Below are 26,348 nucleotides of genomic sequence, written 5' to 3' on the forward strand. Positions count from 1 at the left end.
TTATACCGGAACAGAAATCATTGTTCTCGGTAGCACATCGCCAGTGTAAGCTGCAGATGTGCTGCTGATAACATGATGCTGTATGGGGACAGATTGACCTATTAGTAATTGCTCTGTCCCCATCATTGTTCCTCGGCCTTCAGTATTGTTGATCACACTCATTTAACGGCCTGAACGCAGCCCATGTAAATACAACCACAATGTTTCTGTGTGATGGTGCAATGTGTGAGCATTTGAAGCCTCACATTAACTCCTCTCTGACATCAGATGTACTATTCCGTCCATGTGACCCGGGCCAATTTGACCATGGATGGAATAGTACGTCTCAGCGATCGGTCACGATCACAGGGGGATCCCGGCCGATCGCTGCTGGGTATCAGCTGATTCTGACAGCTGCCACCCGGCACTAGGTGCCAGGAGCAGTCACAGACCGCTCCCGGCACTTTAACCCCCGAAATACTGCGATCGAACACAAGCGCAGCATTTCGGAAGCCTGCGCAGGGGCTGACGGCCCTTCTGCCTTTGCATCGGAGACCCAGTGGCGTGATCTCGATCGCTGACATGGTAACCCGATGTCGTCATGACGACATCTGGGTTGCAAGAGTGAAGAAACTTCCTGGTCATGCGCAGTGCATGATCAGGAAGTCTCTCAGTGTCAGTGCAGCGCTGACAGCTTCTATAGCATGCAGATGCTGCTTCATCTGTATGCTATAGAAGAGATCGGCCTGCAAAAAATAATTGTCCCATAGTGGGACAAAGTGTAAAAGTCAGAATAAAGTAAAAAAAAAGTTTTTTAAATAATTGTAAAAATATAAAAAAAATAAAAAAATCAATATTTATTCTATCACTAAATAAATATTTGAATGAAAAAAAAAAATCTAAACAATAAAAGTACACATATTTGGTATCACCACGTCCGTAATGACCCGACCTATAAAACTGTCCCACTAGTTAACCCCTTTAGTGAACACCATAAAAAAAGGCAAAAACCAATGCTTTATCATCATGGTGCCGAACAAAAAGTAGAGTAACACGCGATCAAAAAGACAGATATAAATAATCATGGCACGGCTGAAAACGTCATCTTGTCTGCAAAAAATGAGCCACCACACAGCTCCATCAGCGGAAAAATAAAAAAGTTATTGTGTTTTAGAATAAAGCAATGCAAAAATAATTATTTTTTATATAAAATAGCTTTTATTGTATAAAAGTGCCAAAACATTAAAAAAATGATATAAATGAGGTATAGCTGTAATCGTACTAACCCGAAGAATAAAACTGTCTTATCAATTTTACCACACATGGAATGGTGTAAACGCCCCCAAAAAGAATTTCCTGAATTGCTATTTTTTGTTCATTCTGCCTCCCAAAAATCGAATAGAAAGCGATCAAAAAATGTTATGTGCCCGAAAATGGTACCAATAAAAACGTCAACTTGTCCCACAAAAACAAGACCTCACATGACTGTCAGCCGAAATATGAAAAAAATTATAGCTTTCAAAATATGATGCAAAAACTATTTTTTGCAATAAAAACCGTCTTTTAGTGTTTGACAGCAGCCAAACATAAAAACCCGCTACAACACCTCTTTCACACGTCCTGAGATTTCCGGTACCGGACATGTCAGTGTCCGTGTGTATAATACTTGCGGCACACATGTGGCATGCGTGTGCTGCATCAGTACCACAAGGACAGGCGTCAGGGAAGAAGCGTTACAGTAAGCGATGTTCCCTGGCGCCGGGTGCTGAACACGGCTCTCATCATTCTCCCCTGCTCTGCCAGCAATCGGCCCGAGCAGGGGAGAATGATGAGTTACATTTAAGTAATAAAAGAAAGCAGGCGGCGGATGATGGGACTATTACTCCCATCAGCCTACCCCTGCTGCTGCTAATAACAGTGACAGCAGGAGTGGCGGATGGGAGTATTCATCTGCCGCTCTAGCGCTGTAAATAAATACAGTAATTAAAAAAGAAATTGCTTGGGTTCCCCCATTTGATAACCAGCCAGACAAAACTCACAGCTGGGGGCAAAATATGGTGTGGGGATCCCTCTATTCTTGATATCCAACCTTGCTGAAACTGACAGCTGAGGGTTGCAGTACTCAGCTGTGAGTTTTGTCTAGCTAGTTATCAAAAATAGGGGGGAAGCCCATTTTTTGACCGCCAATACGTCTTTTAACTGACCTGAAATATAAGAGAATAGCTTGCCCATACAGGTGACAATCCAGCAGCTGCCAGCTGTACACTATAGCTGACAACTTGCTGCCTCAGCTACGATCAGTGTTGGCACCGTACATATCTGTTTAACCCCTTAGATGCTGCTCTCAACAATGACTACTTCATATAAATGGTTAACAGAGTGTGGGGGCTTCCTCTTTATCCCAATTGGTGCCCTCAGATCATGATTGTGTGGTCCTGATGTTTGCGATGGCAATTCAATGCCAAATAGCGGCCTTAGAGTCTGACGGCTGTTGTATCCTGTTCAGAAGTTAGTGATATTTAGGTGGTAAAAATACACATTTTCATTTTTGTCATGCTACTTTGCATTAATTCCTGAAAATCACCTGAAGGGTTAATAATCTGCCTGACTGCAGTTTTCAATATGTCAGGGGGTGCTGTTTTTAAAATGGTATAACTTTTGGTGGTTTACCAATACATAGGACCCCTAAAGGCACTTCAAACATGGATAGGTTCCTAAAAAAAATACATTTTGTAAATTTCCTTGAAAAAAATGAAAAATTACTGCTACATTTTTAAACCTCCTAAAATGCTAACAAAATAAAAGAACATTTTACAAATGGTGCAGAAGTAAAGCCGACATGTGGGAAATATTATTTATTAATGTTTTACTATGGTATGACTATCTGAATTAAAGGGATAATCATTCAAAGTTTGAAAATACCTAATTTAAAATTTTTCTCAAATTTTTGATACTTTTAATAAATAAACAAAACATATCGACCTAAATTTAACATTATCATAAAGTATAATGTGTCACGAAAAAACAATCTCAAAATCACTGGGATTTGTTGAAGCGTTCAAGAGTTATTACCACATAAAGTGGCACTGGTCAGATTTTAAAAAATTTGGCTCCATCACTAAGGGATTAAATTACTGTATTTATTTACAGCGCAGGAACGGCAGATGAATACTCCCATTCATAGGTAGCAGCAGGGGAAGGTCTCTTATTAATAATAATCTTTATTTTTATATAGCGCTAACATATTCCACAGCGCTTTACAGTTTGCACACATTATCACCGCTGTCCTCAATGGGGCTCACAATCTAGAATCCCTATCAGTAGGTCTTTGGAATGTGGGAGGAAACCAGAGAACCCGGCGGAATGCCACGCAAACACGGGGAGAACATACAAACTCCTTGCAGATGTTGTCCTTAGTGGGATTTGAACCCAGGACCCCAGCGCTGCAAGGTTTCATCATTCTCCCCTGCTCGCACCGATCACCGGCAGAGCAGGGGAGAATTATCAGAGCTGTGTTCAGTACCCGGCGCCAGGGAACGGCGCTTACTGTAACGCTTCTTACTCGCTGATGCATGACACATGGATGACATCCATATGTGTTATGTGTATGTACGTGTGCGGGACGTTTTATGGCCCGTGAGGACACAAAAAATGGACACGTCAGTGTGTTTTGCCCACGGACACACGGTCTGTGTAAACACACTGACATGTACAAAGACCCATTCACTTGAAGTGGCAAAGAGGGCTCAGCTTCTCCCGAGTCTCTCCGCATGGCTGAGTAGCACTCTATAGCCATATATGGGGTATTGCCACGTTCAGTAGAAATTGCGAAACAAATTGTTAGGGTTTGCGGAACGCACCGAATATATTTATTCATGTGATTGGTGCGTTCGCAACCCGGGGTGTTATGACCCCAATGGCAGAGGGTCTCAGAAATATATACTAAGTCTGCAAACACAAAAAAACAGCTCATAGGGCAGTGGTAACTGGGCTAACCGTATATCTAATCCTAGCACCACAAATAGCAGCAGCCGGGGAACGTGCCTACGTTGGTTCTAGACGTCTCGCGCCAGCCGGAGAACTAACTAACCCTAGAAGGGAAAAGATAGACCTTTCTTGCCTCCAGAGAAAAGACCCCAAAAGTTGGATACAAGCCCCCAACAAATAATAACGGTGAGGTAAGAAGAAAAGACAAACGTAAGAATGAGCTAGGTATTTAGCAAAGAGAGGCCCACTGACTAATAGCAGAAAATAGTAAGATGACTTATACGGTCAGCAAAAACCCTATCAAAATTTCCACGCTGGATATTCAAGAACCCCCGAACCGTCTAACGGCCCGGGGGGAGAATACCAGCCCCCTAGAGCTTCCAGCTAAATCAGGAATCACATTTAGTACAAGCTGGACAGAAAATAAGAGCAATGCAAATAACCAAAAAACAAGGAAGCAGGACTTAGCTTAATTTTGCAAGAACCAGGACCAGCGGACAGGAGCAAACAGAAAGGACTGATTACAACGATGCCAGGCACTGGACTGAGAATCCAGGAAGTTTATATAGCAACACCCCTGGACTAACGACCCAGGTGGGTGCCAAACTGAGAAAAGACAATCCCAGAGTAATATCACTAGTGACCACAAGAGGGAGCCCAAAAAGTCTAATTCACAACAGTACCCCCCCTTTAAGGAGGGGTCACCGAACCCTCACCAAGACCACCAGGGCGATCAGGATGAGCAGCGTGAAAGGCACGAACTAAATCGGCCGCATGCACATCAGAGGCAACCACCCAGGAATTATCCTCCTGACCATAGCCCATCCACTTGACCAGATACTGAAGCCTCCGCCTGGAGAGACGAGAATCCAAGATCTTCTCCACCACGTACTCCAACTCGCCCTCAACCAACACAGGAGCAGGAGGCTCAACAGAAGGAACCACAGGTACAACGTACTGCCGCAACAAAGACCTATGGAACACGTTGTGAATGGCAAACGACACCGGAAGATCCAAGCGAAAGGACACAGGATTAAGGATTTCCAATATCTTGTAAGGACCGATGAAGCGAGGCTTAAATTTAGGAGAGGAGACCTTCATAGGAACAAATCGAGAAGACAGCCATACCAAATCCCCAACACGAAGTCGGGGACCCACACCACGGCGGCGGTTGGCAAAACTTTAAGTTGTCCACCACATGATTCCAGATCTGCTGCAACCTATCCACCACGGAATCTACCCCAGGACAGTCAGAAGACTCCACATGTCCCGAGGAAAAACGAGGATGGAAACCAGAGTTGCAAAAAAAAGGCGAAACCAAAGTAGCGGAACTAGCCCGATTATTAAGGGCAAACTCAGCCAACGGCAAGAAGGTCACCCAATCATCCTGATCTGCAGAAACAAAACACCTCAAATAAGCCTCCAGAGTCTGATTAGTTTGCTCCGTTTGTCCATTAGTTTGAGGATGAAAGGCAGACAAAAATGACAAATCAATGCCCATCTTAGCACAAAAGGATCGCCAGAACCTGGAAACAAACTGGGATCCTCTGTCAGACACGATATTCTCAGGAATGCCGTGTAAACGAACCACATTCTGAAAGAACAAGGGAACCAGATCGGAAGAAGAAGGCAGTTTAGGCAAAGATACCAAATGGACCATCTTGGAAAAGCGATCACATACCACCCAGATGACAGACATTCCTTGAGACACCGGAAGATCTGAAATGAAATCCATGGAAATGTGTGTCCAAGGTCTCTTCGGGACAGGCAAGGGCAAGAGCAAGCCGCTGGCACGAGAACAGCAAGGCTTAGCCCGAGCACAAGTCCCACAGGACTGCACAAATGACCGCACATCCCGTGACAAGGAAGGCCACCAAAAGGACCTAGCCACCAGATCTCTGGTGCCAAAAATTCCCGGATGCCCTGCCAACACCGAGGAATGAACCTCGGAAATGACTCTGCTGGTCCACTTATCAGGAACAAACAGTCTGTCAGGTGGACAAGAGTCAGGTCTACCAGCCTGAAATCTCTGCAACACACGTCGCAAATCCGGAGAAATGGCTGACAAGATTACTCCCTCTTTAAGAATACCAACTGGTTCTGCGACTCCAGGAGAGTCAGGCACAAAGCTCCTTGAAAGAGCATCAGCCTTCACATTCTTTGAACCTGGTAAATACGAGACCACAAAGTCAAAACGGGAGAAAAACAATGACCAACGGGCCTGTCTAGGATTCAGGCGTTTAGCAGACTCGAGATACATCAGATTCTTGTGATCAGTCAAGACCACCACACGATGCTTAGCACCCTCGAGCCAATGACGCCACTAGGGTTGAGCGACTTTCATTTTTTTAAGATCGAGTAGGGTTTTGGGAAACCCGATTTTGTCCAGAGTCGAGTCGAGTGCAGTCGGCCGATTATCGCTAAAAGTCGGGGATCGACCGAAACACGAAACCCAATGCAAGTCAATGGGGAAGCATAGTCGGCAGTGAGTGGAGGCCAGGAAAACACCTACAGTGCCCATTTTAATGCCAAAAACATCCATTCTTGTTTCTGAAGCTTGCCAATCTTAATTAACTGTATAATAATAGTTGGGCATAAGGAATTGGGGGAAAGTTGTGGGGGGAGTAGGGCTGGCTCAAGTTTTTCGTGGGCCCAGGAAATGCGGACTACGTCACGGCGGTGTTGCAGGGAAAGGTAAGTATTTAAAAGTTGCAAGTGCTGTGATCCTGAGCAAGCAGGGGGGGCCCACTCGTTCGCATTGCCACTGGCACAGGGCCCCTCAAAGTACGGCGGTGTGTTTGCATGGCGGGGGCGCCTCCCACCAGCAGCGACACTTTTGCGTACTCTGAGGGGCCCTGTGCCAGTGACGTCGCCAACGAGTATGCCCCCCCACCTGATGAAGGAACCTGCACTTTCATCTGCACCTTCCTCTTTGTCCCTGTGTAAGGTGGTATAACATGCGGGAAGGGGAACCTTACTTTCAGCAGGGTCAGATTCTGGCTGTGTAGAGTACAAGGGGAATGTAGTGGTCTAGGTCAATGTACCAGCAGACTCATTTAGCAGTGGCTGGGCAATGGGCAGGATGAGGAGGAAACAGATATAGGGCCAAAGAATAAAGTAGGCTACATGCAGTTCAAAATTGGTAACAGGACTAAACAGGCGGCATTGCTTTGTTCAGTGGAGTAGCAAACCCAAGAGCAGCAGACACTGTTTCAAGGGCCTAACCACACTAGTAGGCCAAATGCAGTTTAATATCTGATAGTATAGGGCGAAAGCCAGAATGTGGAAGCTCAGCTTTGTTCAGTTGAGGACAACACCAGGGAGGGGCAGACACCTTTAGTAGGCCGGAAAAGCCTATTGCATTTTTTAAAATGGTAATTTGGAGCAGAAGGTTGAAGCTCAGCTTTATTTAGTTGAGGGCAACACCAGGGAGGGGCAGAAGCCGTTAGTAGGCCCTAACCACCATTTTTTTTTTAAAACCACATAATGAGAGCCGGAAGGTTGAAGCTCAGCTTTATTTAGTTGAGGACAACACCAGGGAGGGGCAGAAGCCGTTAGTAGGCCCTAACCACCATTTTTTTTTTAAAACCACTTAATGAGAGCCGGAAGGTTGAAGCTCAGCTTTATTTAGTTGAGGACAACACCAGGGAGGGGCAGAAGCCGTTAGTAGGCCCTAACCACCATTTTTTTTTTTTTTAAAACCACATAATGAGAGCCGGAAGGTTGAAGCTCAGCTTTATTTAGTTGAGGACAACACCAGGGAGGGGCAGAAGCCGTTAGTAGGCCCTAACCACCATTTTTTTTTTAAAACCACTTAATGAGAGCCGGAAGGTTGAAGCTCAGCTTTATTTAGTTGAGGACAACACCAGGGAGGGGCAGAAGCCGTTAGTAGGCCCTAACCACCATTTTTTTTTTTTAAACCACATAATGAGAGCCGGAAGGTTGAAGCTCAGCTTTATTTAGTTGAGGACAACACCAGGGAGGGGCAGAAGCCGTTAGTAGGCCCTAACCACCAATTTTTTTTTTTTTAAAACCACTTAATGAGAGCCGGAAGGTTGAAGCTCAGCTTTATTTAGTTGAGGACAACACCAGGGAGGGGCAGAAGCCGTTAGTAGGCCCTAACCACCATTTTTTTTTAAAAACCACTTAATGAGAGCCGGAAGGTTGAAGCTCAGCTTTATTTAGTTGAGGACAACACCAGGGAGGGGCAGAAGCCGTTAGTAGGCCCTAACCACCATTTTTTTTTTTAAAACCACATAATGAGAGCCGGAAGGTTGAAGCTCAGCTTTATTTAGTTGAGGACAACACCAGGGAGGGGCAGAAGCCGTTAGTAGGCCCTAACCACCATTTTTTTTTTTTTTAAAACCACTTAATGAGAGCCGGAAGGTTGAAGCTCAGCTTTATTTAGTTGAGGACAACACCAGGGAGGGGCAGAAGCCGTTAGTAGGCCCTAACCACCATTTTTTTTTAAAAACCACTTAATGAGAGCCGGAAGGTTGAAGCTCAGCTTTATTTAGTTGAGGACAACACCAGGGAGGGGCAGAAGCCGTTAGTAGGCCCTAACCACCATTTTTTTTTTAAAACCACTTAATGAGAGCCGGAAGGTTGAAGCTCAGCTTTATTTAGTTGAGGACAACACCAGGGAGGGGCAGAAGCCGTTAGTAGGCCCTAACCACCATTTTTTTTTTTTAAACCACATAATGAGAGCCGGAAGGTTGAAGCTCAGCTTTATTTAGTTGAGGACAACACCAGGGAGGGGCAGAAGCCGTTAGTAGGCCCTAACCACCAATTTTTTTTTTTTTAAAACCACTTAATGAGAGCCGGAAGGTTGAAGCTCAGCTTTATTTAGTTGAGGACAACACCAGGGAGGGGCAGAAGCCGTTAGTAGGCCCTAACCAAAGTTGAAGGCCAAATGCAGTTTAATTTCTGATACTATAGGCCGAAAGCCAGAAGGTGGAAGTTCCGATTTAGACAGTGGAGGACAATTTGAATTAGGGACTGCAGACAGACTTAGTAGGCTGTCCCCTGTGGACCATGCATCCACCACATTAACCCATTGCGCCGTAATGGACACGTAATCTTCCGTGGCCATGCCTACAGGTCCATGCGTCTGTTGTCAGGTGCACCTTTGTACTCACAGATTGCCAGAGTGCATGGACAATGCGGTCTTCTACATGCTGGTGGAGGGTTGGGATGGCTTTTCTCGCAAAAGAAGTGTCGACTGGTTAGCTTGTAGCGTGGTACAGCGTAGTCCATCATGGCCTTATTAATAGTAAATAAAATATATAACTAGGCTCTATGAACTTTTAAATAGGTTCCAGGGGTACACGGGCAGCATTGGTGTGGTCAGTGGAGGAGTATTGCAAGTAGGGGCTGCAGACAGGCTATCAAAGGCCTAAAATAACAAACAGTAGGCAGTCATGGCAGTTTTACATCGGTTACATGGATACACAGGCAGGCACTCCAGGCAGCATTGTGCTCAGTGGAGGAGTATTGCAAGTAGGGGCCGCAGACAGGCTATCAAAGGCCTAAAATAACAAACAGTAGGCAGTCATGGCAGTTTTACATCGGTTACATGGATACACAGGCAGGCACTCCAGGCAGCATTGTGGTCAGTGGAGGAGTATTGCAAGTAGGGGCCGCAGACAGGCTATCAAAGGCCTAAAATAACAAACAGTAGGCAGTCATGGCAGTTTTACATCGGTTACATGGATACACAGGCAGCTAGGTGGTGAGTGGAGGAGTATTTAAAGTAAGGACCGCAGACAGGCTATCAAAGGCCTAACATAACAAACAATAGGCTCATGGCAGTTTTACAGCGGTTACATGGATACACGGGCAGGCAGCTTGGTGGTGAGTGGAGGAGTATTTAAAGTATGGACCGCAGACAGGCTTCGAAGGCCTAACACAATAAAATGGGCTGGCTGTAGGCACTTTAAAATTGGTTCCAGGGGTACACGGGCAGCAGTGGTCTGGTCAGTGGAGGACTAGTGGAAGTATGGACCGCAGACAGGCTTCGAAGGCCTAACACAATAAAATGGGCTGGCTGTAGGCACTTTAAAATTGGTTCCAGGGGTACACGGGCAGCAGTGGTCTGGTCAGTGGAGGCCTAGTGGAAGTATGGACCGCAGACAGGCTTCGAAGGCCTAACACAATAAAATGGGCTGGCTGTAGGCACTTTAAAATTGGTTCCAGGGGTACACGGGCAGCAGTGGTCTGGTCAGTGGAGGCCTAGTGGAAGTATGGACCGCAGACAGGCTTCGAAGGCCTAACACAATAAAATGGGCTGGCTGTAGGCACTTTAAAATTGGTTCCAGGGGTACACGGGCAGCAGTGGTCTGGTCAGTGGAGGCCTAGTGGAAGGAGGGACCGCAGACAGGCTTCGAAGGCCTAACACAATAAAATGGGCTGGCTGTAGGCACTTTAAAATTGGTTCCAGGGGTACACGGGCAGCAGTGGTCTGGTCAGTGGAGGCCTAGTGGAAGGAGGGACCGCAGACAGGCTTCGAAGGCCTAACACAATAAAATGGGCTGGCTGTAGGCACTTTAAAATTGGTTCCAGGGGTACACGGGCAGCAGTGGTCTGGTCAGTGGAGGCCTAGTGGAAGTATGGACCGCAGACAGGCTTCGAAGGCCTAACACAATAAAATGGGCTGGCTGTAGGCACTTTAAAATTGGTTCCAGGGGTACACGGGCAGCAGTGGTCTGGTCAGTGGAGGCCTAGTGGAAGGAGGGACCGCAGACAGGCTTCGAAGGCCTAACACAATAAAATGGGCTGGCTGTAGGCACTTTAAAATTGGTTCCAGGGGTACACGGGCAGCAGTGGTCTGGTCAGTGGAGGCCTAGTGGAAGTATGGACCGCAGACAGGCTTCGAAGGCCTAACACAATAAAATGGGCTGGCTGTAGGCACTTTAAAATTGGTTCCAGGGGTACACGGGCAGCAGTGGTCTGGTCAGTGGAGGCCTAGTGGAAGGAGGGACCGCAGACAGGCTTCGAAGGCCTAACACAATAAAATGGGCTGGCTGTAGGCACTTTAAAATTGGTTCCAGGGGTACACGGGCAGCAGTGGTCTGGTCAGTGGAGGCCTAGTGGAAGGAGGGACCGCAGACAGGCTTCGAAGGCCTAACACAATAAAATGGGCTGGCTGTAGGCACTTTAAAATTGGTTCCAGGGGTACACGGGCAGCAGTGGTCTGGTCAGTGGAGGCCTAGTGGAAGGAGGGACCGCAGACAGGCTTCGAAGGCCTAACACAATAAAATGGGCTGGCTGTAGGCACTTTAAAATTGGTTCCAGGGGTACACGGGCAGCAGTGGTCTGGTCAGTGGAGGACTAGTGGAAGGAGGGAGCGCAGAAAGGCTTCAAAGGCCTAAAATAACAAACAATAGGCTCATGGCAGTTTTACAGCGGTTACATGGATACACGGGCAGGCAGCTTGGTGGTCAGTGGAGGAGTAGGGACCGCAGACAGGCTATCAAAGGCCTAAAATAACAAACAATAGGCTCATGGCAGTTTTACAGCGGTTACATGGATACACGGGCAGGCAGCTTGGTGCTGAGTGGAGGAGTAGTGCAAGGAGTGTCTGTCCCAGTACTCCCAAAATATAAATAGATGTTAATGTCTCGCAAAACAACCAAAACAAAAAAAAAGATGGCATACTTAGGTACAGGGGTGGGCTCATCTGCTGTGTTTCTGACATAGTAATTTGGCAGTAACTATTTAATGGTGCCAATATAGGACACAGACACAGACTACTTTAAGTTGCATCATAGATGTCTACAAATTTGTATTGTCAGTGCCAGACATTGAATGATGTCAGCGAATAGACTAAAGATTGGTGGAGCTGTGCGACATAATTTTGCACGTAGTACAGCCCAGTTTGAGCTGGGGTAGGGGGGAACTCTCTTGAGGCCGGCGGGACCGCCCCAGGGCCACTCATGTTACAACGGTGTGTCTGACGTTGGGTGCGCACCACCACCGCCAGAGACACTACATTGTACTATGAGGGACCCAGTAGCAATGCCGTCAACCAAAAGCGAGCACACCCACCTCTTCAGACAAACAGCAGTCTCACGGGTGCTTGCGCCAAGTCGCGATACCACGGCCCCGTGTGGGGAGTTTGGCCATTTAGGGAGGTGTAAACATGTCGTATGCTGTACAATCTGCAGCAGCAAATTAGACATTAGAAAAGTAATTCACAGGCAAGAGCTTTTCATAGGAAAGCTAGGTGTCGGCCGGGCAAGGTGGGGCAAAAGATTTTGAAATCCAGTTGTGGTTCATTTTAATGAATGTTAGATCGTCAACATTTTGGGTAGCCAGACGAGTCCTTTTTTCGGTTAATATTGACCCTGCAGCACTGAATACTCTTTCTGATAGGACACTTGCTGCCGGGCAAGCAAGCTCCTGCAATGCATATTCTGCCAATTCTGGCCAGGTGTCTAATTTGGAGGCCCAGTAATCAAATGGGAATGACGGTTGAGGGAGAACATCGATAAGGGATGAAAAATAGTTAGTAACCATACTGGACAAATGTTGTCTCCTGTCACTTTCAATTGATGCAGCAGTACCTGTCCTGTCTGCGGTCATAGCAAAATCACTCCACAACCTGGTCAGAAAACCCCTCTGTCCAACGCCACTTCTGATGTGTGCACCCCTAACACTCCTAGTCTGCTGCCCCCTGGAGCTCGTGTGAGAACGATCACGTGCGCTGTGTGCTGGGAATGCCTGAAGCAAACGGTCAACAAGAGTTGATTGTTTGGTTGCTAATATTAGTTCCAAGTTCTCATGTGGCATAACATTTTGCAATTTGCCTTTATAGCGTGGATCAAGGAGGCAGGCCAACCAGTAATCGTCATCGTTCATCATTTTCGTAATGCGTGTGTCCCTTTGTAGGATACGTAAGGCATAATCCGCCATGTGGGCCAAAGTTCCACTTGTCAAATCTCCGGTTGTGATTGGTTGAGGGGCAGTTGCAGGCAAATCTACGTCACTTGTGTCCCTCAAAAAACCAGAACCCGGCCGTGACACGCAACCAATTTCCTGTGCCCCCGTGAAAGTTTCCGCATTAAAAATATACTCATCCCCATCATCCTCCTCGTCCTCCACCTCCTCTTCGCCCGCTACCTCGTCCTGTACACTGCCCTGACCAGACAATGGCTGACTGTCATCAAGGCTTCCCTCTTCCTCTGGTGCAGACGCCTGCTCCTTTATGTGCGTCAAACTTTGCATCAGCAGACGCATTAGGGGGATGCTCATGCTTATTACGGCGTTGTCTGCACTAACCAGCCGTGTGCATTCCTCAAAACACTGAAGGACTTGACACATGTCTTGTATCTTCGACCACTGCACACCTGACAACTCCATGTCTGCCATCCTACTGCCTGCCCGTGTATCCTCCCACAAATAAATAACAGCACGCCTCTGTTCGCACAGTCTCTGAAGCATGTGCAGTGTTGAGTTCCACCTTGTTGCAACGTCTATGATTAGGCGATGCTGGGGAAGGTTCAAAGACCGCTGATAGGTCTGCATACGGCTGGCGTGTACAGGCGAACGTCGGATATGTGAGCAAAGTGCACGCACTTTGAGGAGCAGGTCGGAGAACCCAGGATAAGTTTTCAATAAGCACTGCACCACCAGGTTTAAGGTGTGAGCCAGGCAAGGAATGTGTTTCAGTTGGGAAAGGGAGATGGCAGCCATGAAATTCCTTCCGTTATCACTCACTACCTTGCCTGCCTCAAGATCTACTGTGCCCAGCCACGACTGCGTTTCTTGTTGCAAGAACTCGGACAGAACTTCCGCGGTGTGTCTGTTGTCGCCCAAACACTTCATAGCCAATACAGCCTGCTGACGCTTGGCAGTAGCTGGCCCATAATGGGACAACTGGTGTGCAACAGTGTCATCTGCCGATGGAGTGGTTGGCCGACTGCGTTCTGTGGAAGAGCTGTAGCTTCTGCAGGAGGACGAGGAGGAGGAGGAGGGGGTGCGAACGCCTACAGCCAACTGTTTCCTAGACCGTGGGCTAGGCACAACTGTCCCTAAATTGATGTCGCCTGTGGACCCTGCATCCACCACATTCACCCAGTGTGCCGTGATGGACACATAACGTCCCTGGCCATGCCTACTGGTCCATGCATCTGTAGTCAGGTGCACCTTTGTACTCACAGATTGCCTGAGTGCATGGACGATGCGCTGTTTAACATGCTGGTGCAGGGCTGGGATGGCTTTTCTGGAAAAAAAGTGTCGACTGGGTAGCTCGTATCGTGGTTCAGCGTACTCCATCAGGGCTTTGAAAGCTTCGCTTTCAACTAACCGGTAGGGCATCATCTCTAACGAGATTAGTCTAGCTATGTGGGCGTTAAAACCCTGTGTACGCGGATGCGAGGATAAGTACTTCCTTTTTCTAACCAGAGTCTCATGTAGGGTGAGCTGGACTGGAGAGCTGTAGATCGTGGAACTTTCGGGTGTGCCGGTGGACATGGCAGACTGAGAGACGGTTGGAGACGGTATTGTTTCCGCCGGTGCCCTACATGCAATATTTCCTCCTACAAAACTGGTGATTCCCTGACCCTGACTGCTTTTGGCTGGCAAAGAAACCTGCACAGATACTGCCGGTGGTGCGGAAAATGGTGGCCTTACAGTGACGGAAGGGATGTTGCGTTGCTGACTAGCTTCATTGGCCGAGGGTGCTACAACCTTGAGGGACGTTTGGTAGTTAGTCCAGGCTTGAGAATGCATGGTGGTTAAGTGTCTATGCATGCAACTAGTATTTAGACTTTTCAGATTCTGACCTCTGCTTAAGCTAGTTGAACATTTTTGACAGATGACTTTGCGCTGATCAGTTGGATGTTGTTTAAAAAAATGCCAGACTGCACTCTTCCTAGACTCTGATCCCTTTTCAGGGATTGCAGACTGAGCTTTAACCGGATGGCAACGCTGTGCTCCAACAGGTTTTGGCTTTGACACGCGTTTTGGTCCAGATACGGGCCCGGCAGATGGAACCTGTTGCGATGTTGATGCCTGCTGCGGCCCCTCCTCCACCTCCGCTTCTGAACTACTGCCGCCTGCACCCTGTTCCCCCAATGGCTGCCAATCGGGGTCAATAACTGGGTCATCTATTACCTCCTCTTCGAGCTCGTGTGCAACTTCGTCTGTGTCACTGTGTCGGTCGGTGGTATAGCGTTCGTGGCGGGGCAACATAGTCTCATCAGGGTCTGATTGTGGATCTGTACCCTGAGAGGGCAATGTGGTGGTCTGAGTCAAAGGAGCAGCATAGTACTCTGGCTGTGGCTGTGCATCAGTGCACTCCATGTCAGAATATACTTGTAATGGGCATGGCCTGTTAAATGTTTCACTTTCTAAGCCAGGGACGGTATGTGTAAAGAGCTCCATGGAGTGACCCGTTGTGTCGCCTGCTGCATCCTTCTCTCTTGTTGTAGTTTTTGCTGAGGAGGACAAGGAAGCGACTTGTCCCTGACCGTGAACATCCACAAGCGACGCGCTGCTTTTACATTTACCAGTTTCGGAAGAGGAGGCAAAAGAGCTAGAGGCTGAGTCTGCAATGTAAGCCAAAACTTGCTGTTGCTGCTCCGCCTTTAAAAGCGGTTTTCCTACTCCCAGAAAAGAGAGCGTTCGAGGCCTTGTGTAGCCTGACGACGAAACTGGCTCCACAGCTCCAGACTTAGGTGGAATATTTTTATCCCCACGACCACCTGATGCTCCACTACCACTACCATCATTACCAGCTGACAATGAACGCCCACGACGACCTCTTGCACCAGACTTCCTCATTGTTTTAAAATCTTAACCAAAGTAACTTTATTTGTTGCTATCAAACAACTTACACGGTGAGCTATAACTTCAGTATGATTTCAATATCCCTTAACAGGTTGGTGAGACCACAAGGAAAATCAGGCACAATGTTACACACTCTGTTTTCTGTGGCACAAAATCACAGAGATGACACACACGCAGGACTGTCACTCAAGCACTAATGTCAATATTAATCTCCCACCTAATTTATTTATTTTTTTTTCTCAGGGAGACTTTAGAAACCAAATAATATTAAAAAAAAAAAAAAAAAGGCTTTCTATGGCCCACAATTAGAGAGAGAGAGGTGGCACAACCAGGAGTCAAGACTGGCGCACAAGCTGAAAGGGCAATATTACTCTCCCACTGTTTTTTATGTTTTTTTTGTTTTTTTCAGGGAGACTTTAGAAACCAAATAATATTAAAAAAACCAAAAAAAAAAAAGGCTTTCTATGGCCCACTGAATGAAAGGGAGAGAGGTGGCACACCCAGGAGTCAAGACTGGCACACAAGCTGAAAGGGCAATATTACTCTCCCACTGTTTTTTTAGGTTTTTTTTTTTTTTTCAGGGAGAATTAGAAACCAAATAATATTAAAAAAAAAAAAAATAGGCTTTCTATGGCCCACTGAATGAAAGGGAGAGAGGTGGCACACCCAGGAGTCAAGACTGGCACACAAGCTGAAAGGGCAATATTACTCTCCCACTGTTTTTTTATGTATTTTTTGTTTTTTCAGGGAGACTTTAGAAACCCAATAATATTTTAAAAAAAAAATAAATAGGCTTTCTATGGCCCACTGAATGAGAGGGAGAGAGGTGGCACACCCAGGAGTCAAGACTGGCACACAAGCTGAAAGGGCAATATTACTCTCCCACTGTTTTTTTAGGTTTTTTTTTTTTTTTCAGGGAGAATTAGAAACCAAATAATATTAAAAAAAAAAAAAATAGGCTTTCTATGGCCCACTGAATGAAAGGGAGAGAGGTGGCACACCCAGGAGTCAAGACTGGCACACAAGCTGAAAGGGCAATATTACTCTCCCACTGTTTTTTTATGTATTTTTTGTTTTTTCAGGGAGACTTTAGAAACCCAATAATATTTAAAAAAAAAAATAAATAGGCTTTCTATGGCCCACTGAATGAGAGGGAGAGAGGTGGCACACCCAGGAGTCAAGACTGGCACACAAGCTGAAAGGGCAATATTACTCTCCCACTGTTTTTTTAGGTTTTTTTTTTTTTTTCAGGGAGAATTAGAAACCAAATAATATTAAAAAAAAAAAAAAAAAAAAAAAAAAAAAAAATAGGCTTGCTATAGCCCACTGAATGAGAGATAGCACACACAGCAGTGGCACACAAGCCCTTACTGAGGCCAATATTTTTCTCCCACTGATTGATGTAGTGTTTTTGTGTTGAGGTAGAATTTAGAACACAAATCACGGAAAAAATAAATAGGCTTTCTATGGCCCACTGAATGAAAGGGAGAGAGGTGGCACACCCAGGAGTCAAGACTGGCACACAAGCTGAAAGGGCAATATTACTCTCCCACTGTTTTTTTATGTATTTTTTGTTTTTTCAGGGAGACTTTAGAAACCCAATAATATTTAAAAAAAAAAATAAATAGGCTTTCTATGGCCCACTGAATGAGAGGGAGAGAGGTGGCACACCCAGGAGTCAAGACTGGCACACAAGCTGAAAGGGCAATATTACTCTCCCACTGTTTTTTTAGGTTTTTTTTTTTTTTTCAGGGAGAATTAGAAACCAAATAATATTAAAAAAAAAAAAATAGGCTTTCTATGGCCCACTGAATGAAAGGGAGAGAGGTGGCACACCCAGGAGTCAAGACTGGCACACAAGCTGAAAGGGCAATATTACTCTCCCACTGTTTTTTTATGTATTTTTTGTTTTTTTCAGGGAGACTTTAGAAACCCAATAATATTTAAAAAAAAAAATAAATAGGCTTTCTATGGCCCACTGAATGAGAGGGAGAGAGGTGGCACACCCAGGAGTCAAGACTGGCACACAAGCTGAAAGGGCAATATTACTCTCCCACTGTTTTTTTAGGTTTTTTTTTTTTTTCAGGGAGACTTTAGAAACCAAATAATATTAAAAAAAAAAAAAAAAAAAAAAAAAATAGGCTTGCTATAGCCCACTGAATGAGAGATAGCACACACAGCAGTGGCACACAAGCCCTTACTGAGGCCAATATTTTTCTCCCACTGATTGATGTAGTGTTTTTGTGTTGAGGTAGAATTTAGAACACAAATCACGGAAAAAATAAATAGGCTTTCTATGGCCCACTGAATGAAAGGGAGAGAGGTGGCACACCCAGGAGTCAAGACTGGCACACAAGCTGAAAGGGCAATATTACTCTCCCACTGTTTTTTTATGTATTTTTTGTTTTTTCAGGGAGACTTTAGAAACCCAATAATATTTAAAAAAAAAAATAAATAGGCTTTCTATGGCCCACTGAATGAGAGGGAGAGAGGTGGCACACCCAGGAGTCAAGACTGGCACACAAGCTGAAAGGGCAATATTACTCTCCCACTGTTTTTTTAGGTTTTTTTTTTTTTTTCAGGGAGAATTAGAAACCAAATAATATTAAAAAAAAAAAAATAGGCTTTCTATGGCCCACTGAATGAAAGGGAGAGAGGTGGCACACCCAGGAGTCAAGACTGGCACACAAGCTGAAAGGGCAATATTACTCTCCCACTGTTTTTTTATGTATTTTTTGTTTTTTTCAGGGAGACTTTAGAAACCCAATAATATTTAAAAAAAAAAATAAATAGGCTTTCTATGGCCCACTGAATGAGAGGGAGAGAGGTGGCACACCCAGGAGTCAAGACTGGCACACAAGCTGAAAGGGCAATATTACTCTCCCACTGTTTTTTTAGGTTTTTTTTTTTTTTCAGGGAGACTTTTGAAACCAAATAATATTAAAAAAAAAAAAAAAAAAAAAATATAGGCTTGCTATAGCCCACTGAATGATAGCGCACACACAGCAGTGGCACACAAGCCCTGACTGAGGCCAATATTTTTCTCCCACTGATTGATGTAGTGTTTCTGTGTTGAGGTAGATTTTAGAACACAAATCACGGAAAAAATAAATAGGCTTTCTATGGCCCACTCAGTGAGAGATGGCACACACAGGGATGGCACTGTAGCAGAAATGCCAATCTTAATCTCCCACAAAAAAAAAACAAAAAAAAAAAAAAACTGTCCTACAATTACTATCTCCCTGCAGTAATGTAAGCCAGGTATGGCAGGCAGCAATAGGAGTGGACTGATGCACAAATTAAATAAAAAGTGTGGACAAACAAAAAAGATAGCTGTGCAGAAAGGAAGGAACAAGAGGATATGTGCTTTGAAAAAAGCAGTTGGTTTCCACAGTGGCGTACACACAGCAATACAGCTATCACGGAGCCTTCTAGGGCAGCCCAATGAGCTACAGCGCTGAGGGGAAAAAAAAAAAAAAATAGCTTCCACTGTTCCTGCACACCGAAGGTGGTGTTGGACAGTGGAAATCGCTGCAGCACAAGCGGTTTGGTGGTTAGTGGACCCTGCCTAACGCTCTCCCTGCTTCTGACGAAGCGGCAGCAACCTGTCCCTAAGCTCAGATCAGCAGCAGTAAGATGGCGGTCGGCGGGAACGCCCCTTTATAGCCCCTGTGACGCCGCAGACAGCAAGCCAATCACTGCAATGCCCTTCTCTAAGATGGTGGGGACCAGGATCTATGTCATCACGCTGCCCACACTCTGCGTTCACCTTCATTGGCTGAGAAATGGCGCTTTTCGCGTCATTGAAACGCGACTTTGGCGCGAAAGTCGCGTACCGCATGGCCGACAAGCACAGGGGTCGGATCGGGTTTCATGAGACGCCGACTTAGCCAAAAGTCGGCGACTTTTGAAAATGATCGACCCGTTTCGCTCAACCCTAGACGCCACTCCTCAAATGCCCACTTCATGGCCAGCAACTCCCGATTGCCAACATCATAATTCCGCTCAGCAGGCGAAAACTTCCTAGAGAAGAAAGCACATGGTCTCATTACAGAGCAACCAGGGCCTCTCTGCGACAAAACGGCCCCTGCCCCAATCTCAGAAGCATCCACTTCAACCTGAAAGGGAAGTGAGACATCAGGCTGGCACAAAACAGGCGCCGAAGTAAACCGGCGCTTCAACTCCTGGAAAGCCTCCACAGCCGCAGGAGCCCAGTTAGCAACATCAGAACCTTTCTTGGTCATATCCGTCAAAGGTTTAACAACGCTAGAAAAATTAGCGATAAAACGACGGTAGAAGTTAGCAAAACCCAAGAACTTCTGAAGACTCTTAACTGACGTGGGTTGAGTCCAATCATGAATAGTTCGGACCTTGACTGGGTCCATCTCCACCGCAGAAGGGGAAAAAATAAAACCCAAAAAGGGAACCTTCTGTACTCCAAAGAGACACTTTGAGCCCTTAACAAACAAAGCATTCTCACGCAAAACCTGAAACACCATCCTGACCTGCTCTACATGTGAGTCCCAATCATCAGAGAAAACCAGAATATCATCCAGATAAACAATCATAAATTTATCCAGATACTTCCGAAAAATATCATGCATAAAGGACTGAAACACTGAGGGAGCATTAGAGAGCCCAAAAGGCATCACCAAGTACTCAAAATGACCTTCGGGCGTATTAAATGCAGTCTTCCATTCATCTCCTTGCTTAATGCGCACAAGATTGTACGCACCACGAAGATCTATCTTGGTGAACCACTTGGCACCTTTAATCCGGGCAAACAAGTCCGACAACAGAGGCAAAGGATACTGAAATTTAACAGTGATTTTATTCAGAAGCCGATAGTCAATACAAGGTCTCAAAGATCCGTCCTTCTTGGCCACAAAAAAGAATCCCGCACCAAGAGGGGAAGAGGATGGACGGATATGCCCCTTCTCCAGAGACTCCTTGATATACGAACGCATTGCGGTATGCTCAGGTACAGACAGATTAAATAGTCTTCCCTTAGGAAATTTACTACCTGAAATCAAATCTATGGCGCAATCACAGTCCCTATGAGGAGGCAGAGCACTGGACCTGGACTCGCTGAATACATCCTGATAATCAGACAAATACTCAGGAACTTCCGAAGGAGTAGAGGAAGCAATAGACACCGGCGGGGAATCACCATGAATTCCCTGACAGCCCCAACTTGACACGGACATTGCCTTCCAGTCCAAGACTGGATTATGGGTCTGTAACCATGGCAGACCCAAAAGGACCAAATCATGCATTTTATGCAGAACAAGAAAACGAATCACCTCCCGATGTTCAGGAGTCATGCACATGGTTACCTGCGTCCAAAACTGCGGTTTATTTTCCGCCAATGGCGTAGCATCAATACCTCTAAGAGGGATAGGATTTACCAACGGTTCAAGAACAAAACCACAGCGCTTGGCAAATGACAGATCCATAAGACTCAGGGCAGCACCTGAATCCACAAACGCCATAACAGGGTAGGAAGACAATGAGCAAATTAAAGTCACAGACAATATAAATTTAGGTTGCAAATTACCAATGGCGACAGGACTAACAACCCTTGTTAGGCGTTTAGAGCATGCTGATATAACATGTGTAGAATCACCACAGTAAAAACACAACCCATTCTGACGTCTATGATTTTTCCATTCATTTCTAGTCTGAATTCTACCACATTGCATTAAATCAGGTGTTTGTTCAGACAACACCACCAGAGGATTAGCGGCTTTGCGCTCCCGCAAACGCCGGTCAATTTGAATAGCCAGCGCCATGGAATCATTCAGACTTGTAGGAATGGAGAAACCCACCATCACATTCTTAATGGCTTCAGAAAGGCCATTTCTGAAATTTGCGGCCAGAGCACACTCATTCCACTGAGTAAGCACGGACCATTTCCGAAATTTTTGGCAATACACTTCAGCTTCATCCTGGCCCTGAGAAATAGCCAGCAAGGCTTTTTCTGCCTGAACTTCAAGATTGGGTTCCTCGTGAAGCAATCCGAGCGGCAGAAAAAACGCATCGATATTTGCCAATGCCGGATCTCCTGGCGCTAGCGAGAAGGCCCAATCCTGAGGGTCGCCCCGTAAAAAAGAGATAACAATTTTAACTTGCTGAGCTGAGTCTCCAGATGAACGGGGTCTCAGAGATAGAAACAATTTACAATTATTCCTGAAATTCCTAAACTTAAATCGATCTCCAGAGAACAGTTCAGGAATAGGTATTTTAGGTTCAGACATAGGACTACTGGTAACAAAATCTTGTATGCCCTGCACACGAGCAGCAAGCTGGTCCACACTTGTAATCAAGGTCTGGACATTCATGTCTGCAGCAAGCACAAGCCACTCAGAGGTAAAGGGGAGGAACAAAGAGAGGAAAAAAAAAACAAAAAAAAACCTCAGAATTTCCTTTCTTATAATCCCACTTCTGCAATGCATTAAACATTCAATGTTGGCCTGGCATACTGTTATGACCCCAATGGCAGAGGGTCTCAGAAATATATACTAAGTCTGCAAACACAAAAAACAAGCTCATAGGGCAGTGGTAACTGGGCTAACCGTATATCTAATCCTAGCACCACAAATAGCAGCAGCCGGGGAACGTGCCTACGTTGGTTCTAGACGTCTCACGCCAGCCGGAGAACTAACTAACCCTAGAAGGGAAAAGATAGACCTTTCTTGCCTCCAGAGAAAAGACCCCAAAAGTTGGATACAAGCCCCCAACAAATAATAACGGTGAGGTAAGAAGAAAAGACAAACGTAAGAATGAGCTAGGTATTTAGCAAAGAGAGGCCCACTGACTAATAGCAGAAAATAGTAAGATGACTTATACGGTCAGCAAAAACCCTATCAAAATTTCCACGCTGGATATTCAAGAACCCCCAAACCGTCTAACGGCCCGGGGGGAGAATACCAGCCCCCTAGAGCTTCCAGCTAAATCAGGAATCACATTTAGTACAAGCTGGACAGAAAATAAGAGCAATGCAAATAACCAAAAAACAAGGAAGCAGGACTTAGCTTAATTTTGCAAGAACCAGGACCAGCGGACAGGAGCAAACAGAAAGGACTGATTACAACGATGCCAGGCACTGGACTGAGAATCCAGGAAGTTTATATAGCAACACCCCTGGACTAACGACCCAGGTGGGTGCCAAACTGAGAAAAGACAATCCCAGAGTCATATCACTAGTGACCACAAGAGGGAGCCAAAAAAGTCTAATTCACAACACCGGGGTCCACCGTGCAGGAAATATCCTGCCGCTAAGTGAATGGCGGCGCAATATGACGGTATTAACAAGCTCTGTTAGCTTCACAGAGCGGCCGAGAAAGCAAAGCTCTGTGCCCTGTTAACTCTCACAGAGACACAGGCTAACTAACCAGAAGAGAGCAGTCAGTGGTCACGCATGCACACAACACTCCTCGCCGGAGGTGCCAGCATTCTAGGGGCTTACTTCAGCCGGGTCCCTGAACACATTCACGCATATGACCACAGTGGCGCAAAGCATGTAACTTTAGAAGATACTAGCGCATGGCCGTGCGAGCCTTAAATAGCTGCAGCACGTACAGAACCTTCCAAAAGAGGACCAATGAGAAACTGCTACAGAGCCTGCGTACCTACAGGACCTTCCTAGAAAGACCAATAGATTTGGCTGCAGTACCTGAACATGTGACCCTTGATCTCCAGTGAGAGATCTTACCCTGGGCATGCTCAGTGTGTGCAAAGCAGGACTTAGTCCCAAAAAAGCCTGTTCGCCGTAGATCAGTGCAGGGTACAATAGCATAGCCTGGAGAGGCAGCAATAACCCTTTGCACTGAACCAGACTCAGTGAGACGCTGGGATGGACGTCTCCGCTGAGCAGGCTCCACTGCGACCGATGGAGAATGGGAGACCGCAGCAGACAAGGATCGAGATTCCCCCTGTGCAGCAGAGGAAACTCGACTCCTAACACAAATTTTGTTGCCATTTTTACCCACTTCTTGTGTGAAAATATAAAATCTTTGGCTAAAACAAAATTTTGGTGGTAAAAATTTAGTTATTTTGTCCTCACTGCCCAATGGTATAAAATTCTGTGACACATCCATGGTGTCAATATGATCACTGCACCCCTAAATGAAGTCATTGAGAGGTGTAGTTCGTAAAATGGGGTCACTTATGGAGGGTTCTGCTGTTTTAGCACCTCATGGACTCTCACAGTGGGTCATGGCAGCTGCAAACCATAACAGTAAAATCTGGCACTCCTTCCCTTCTGAGCTCTGACATGCGCCCAAACCGTAGTTTATCCCCACATATGGGGTATCAGCGTACTCAGGACAAATTTCACAATAACTTTTGTGGTCCAGTTTCTTTTGTTACCCTTTGGAAAATAAAAAAAAATTGGTCTGAATTCAATTTTTTGTGAAAAAAGTTCAATTTTCATTTATTTAAACATTCCAAAAATTCCTGTGAAGCACCTGAAGGGTTAATAAACATCTTAAAAAAATTTCGAGCACCTTGAGGGGTGCAGTTTTCAGAATGGTGTCACACTTTTGGGTATTTTCATCATATAGACCCCTCAAAGTGACTTCAAATGAGATGTGGTCCCTAAAAAATGAATGGTGTTGTAAAAATGAGAAATTGCTGGTCAAATTTTAACCCTTATAACTCCCTAACAAAAAAAATTTTTGGTTCCAAAATTGTGCTGATGTAAAGTAGACATGTGGGAAATGTTACCTATTAAGTATTTTGTGTGACATATCACTGTGATTTAATTGCATAAAAATTCAAAGTTGGAAAATTGCAAAATTTTCAAAATTGTTGCCAAATTTCCATTTTTTTTCAGAAATAATCGCAAGTCAAATCAAAGAAATTTTACCACTAACATGAAGTACAATATGTCACGAGAAAACAATGTCAGAATCATCAGGATCCATTGAAGCGTTTCCAGAGTTAATAGTACCTCAAAAAGACAGTGGTCAGAATTGTAAAAATTGGCCCGGTCATTAACGGGTAAACCACCATCAGTGGTAAAGGGGTTCAAATTTTGCCTGGGGCCCCACTTTGTGTAAACAGGCCCTACCTGCGCCCAGTAATAGGGAATCTCCACATGCCTCCACCTGCAGAGCCGCACGGACACCACATATATGGCTTTTCTGTGCGCACAGGACCTGTGATGAGGTCAGAGGAGGGGAGGAGTCAGAGGTCACATGATCAGGGGCCTTACTGAATGATATCGGAGTGCAGATGCTACATGGAAACTTCTCCTCAGTCAGTGACATTTCCGGCAGTTTTTCCCCCTCACTACTGGCACAATTACCCCACGCCGCCTTTTCTACACAGTTTTATGTGTGGACTGTAACGTGTGATTTCTCTGCTTGGAGACAAATAAACCCCCACACATGAGGGAATTATTACCAGTCACCGGACGTCTACTATATGGAGGCATATGATTGTGCTATTGACTCCATACCAGGAGCTAAAATGCCGAAACCTTGTGTGTTTAACCCTTCCAGGAAGGGCGGCCCTCACAGACTATATTCAGAGTCCGGCTAATGGCGCGTTCACATCAGCGTATTGTAAATCACTACGATGTTCATCCCGAAGAGTCGGACAAGTGTCATGCTAGTGTGGGATGTTTTCTCTCCTACCATCAGTATAAAATGCGTTTCTAACATCATCTTTTACTTACTATAAAGTTCTATGTAACGTAAACTGTTTACAGAACTAAGAAGGCAATCTTATATACAGGGAGAGATGATGGAAAGATATTACATATAGAATAGATACTGTAGATATATGAAATAGATGTCCTACAGATATATAAAGTCACACTCCCCTACATACTTGTTGTGAACTCTGTTCTCGAGCTCCCTCCTGTGGTCAGGAATAGTATTTCTGTGAGTTCTGTCCGTGGGTTCCCTCTGGTGGCTGAAAGTGGAGCTGCTGGTCTGGAGGTGGCTTCCTCAGCTGCATCGTTTAAGACTGGGCTGGTTCCTCTATTTAACTTTGCTCAGATCGTTACCTGATGCCAGTTGTCAATGTATCAGTACTGGTTCAGATCTCACTTGCATCTCCTGATGACCTGTCTACTTCAGCAGAAGCTAAGTCCCTGTTAAGCTCATTTGTTGTTCATTTGTGTGCTGAATATATTTCTGAGTACCTGCTAAGTTTTGTCCAGCTGGCTATCATGATATTGTCTCGCTAGCTGGAAGCTCTGGGTTGCAGAGTGGCACCTACCGCGCCGTGAGTCGGCGCGGGGGGTTTCTTGCTCACTCTGCGTGGCTTTTTGTAGTTTTTTGTGATTACCGCAAAGATCCCTTTATCTATCTTCTGTCTATTTAGTAAGTCGGGCCTCCTTTGCTGAAACCTGTCTCATTCCTGTGTTTGTGCCTTCCTCTTAACTCACAGTCAATATATGTGGGGGGGCTGCTCTTTTCCTTTGGGGATTTTCTCTGAGGCAAGGTGAGGCTATATATCTCTTTAGGTGTAGTTACCTCTCAGGCTGTGTAGAGTCGTCTAGGCAGAGTCAGGTACGATCCACGGCTAATTCTAGTGTGTGTGATAATAGATTAGGGCTGCGGTCAGCAGAGCTCCCACTT

General features: G+C 45.6%; 1 protein-coding gene across 5 annotated transcripts in view; it reads right to left on the reverse strand.

The window, feature by feature from the left end:
* Window positions 1-24,898, reverse strand: part of LOC143765040 (gastrula zinc finger protein XlCGF66.1-like) — a 111,291-nt gene extending 86,393 nt beyond the window's left edge. For 3 of the 5 annotated variants that reach the window (XM_077251297.1, XM_077251301.1, XM_077251296.1), the window contains exon 1: window positions 24,830-24,867. The gene's annotated coding sequence lies outside the window, so the exon portion shown is untranslated. Of the gene's footprint in view, window positions 1-24,829 lie in introns of all 5 variants that reach the window. The other 2 variants (XM_077251298.1, XM_077251302.1) reach the window with 1 other exon arrangement.
* Window positions 24,899-26,348: the final 1,450 nt, after the last annotated feature.

This window comes from Ranitomeya variabilis, chromosome 4, assembly GCF_051348905.1.
Source record: "Ranitomeya variabilis isolate aRanVar5 chromosome 4, aRanVar5.hap1, whole genome shotgun sequence".
NCBI classification, from domain to species: Eukaryota; Metazoa; Chordata; class Amphibia; order Anura; family Dendrobatidae; genus Ranitomeya; species Ranitomeya variabilis.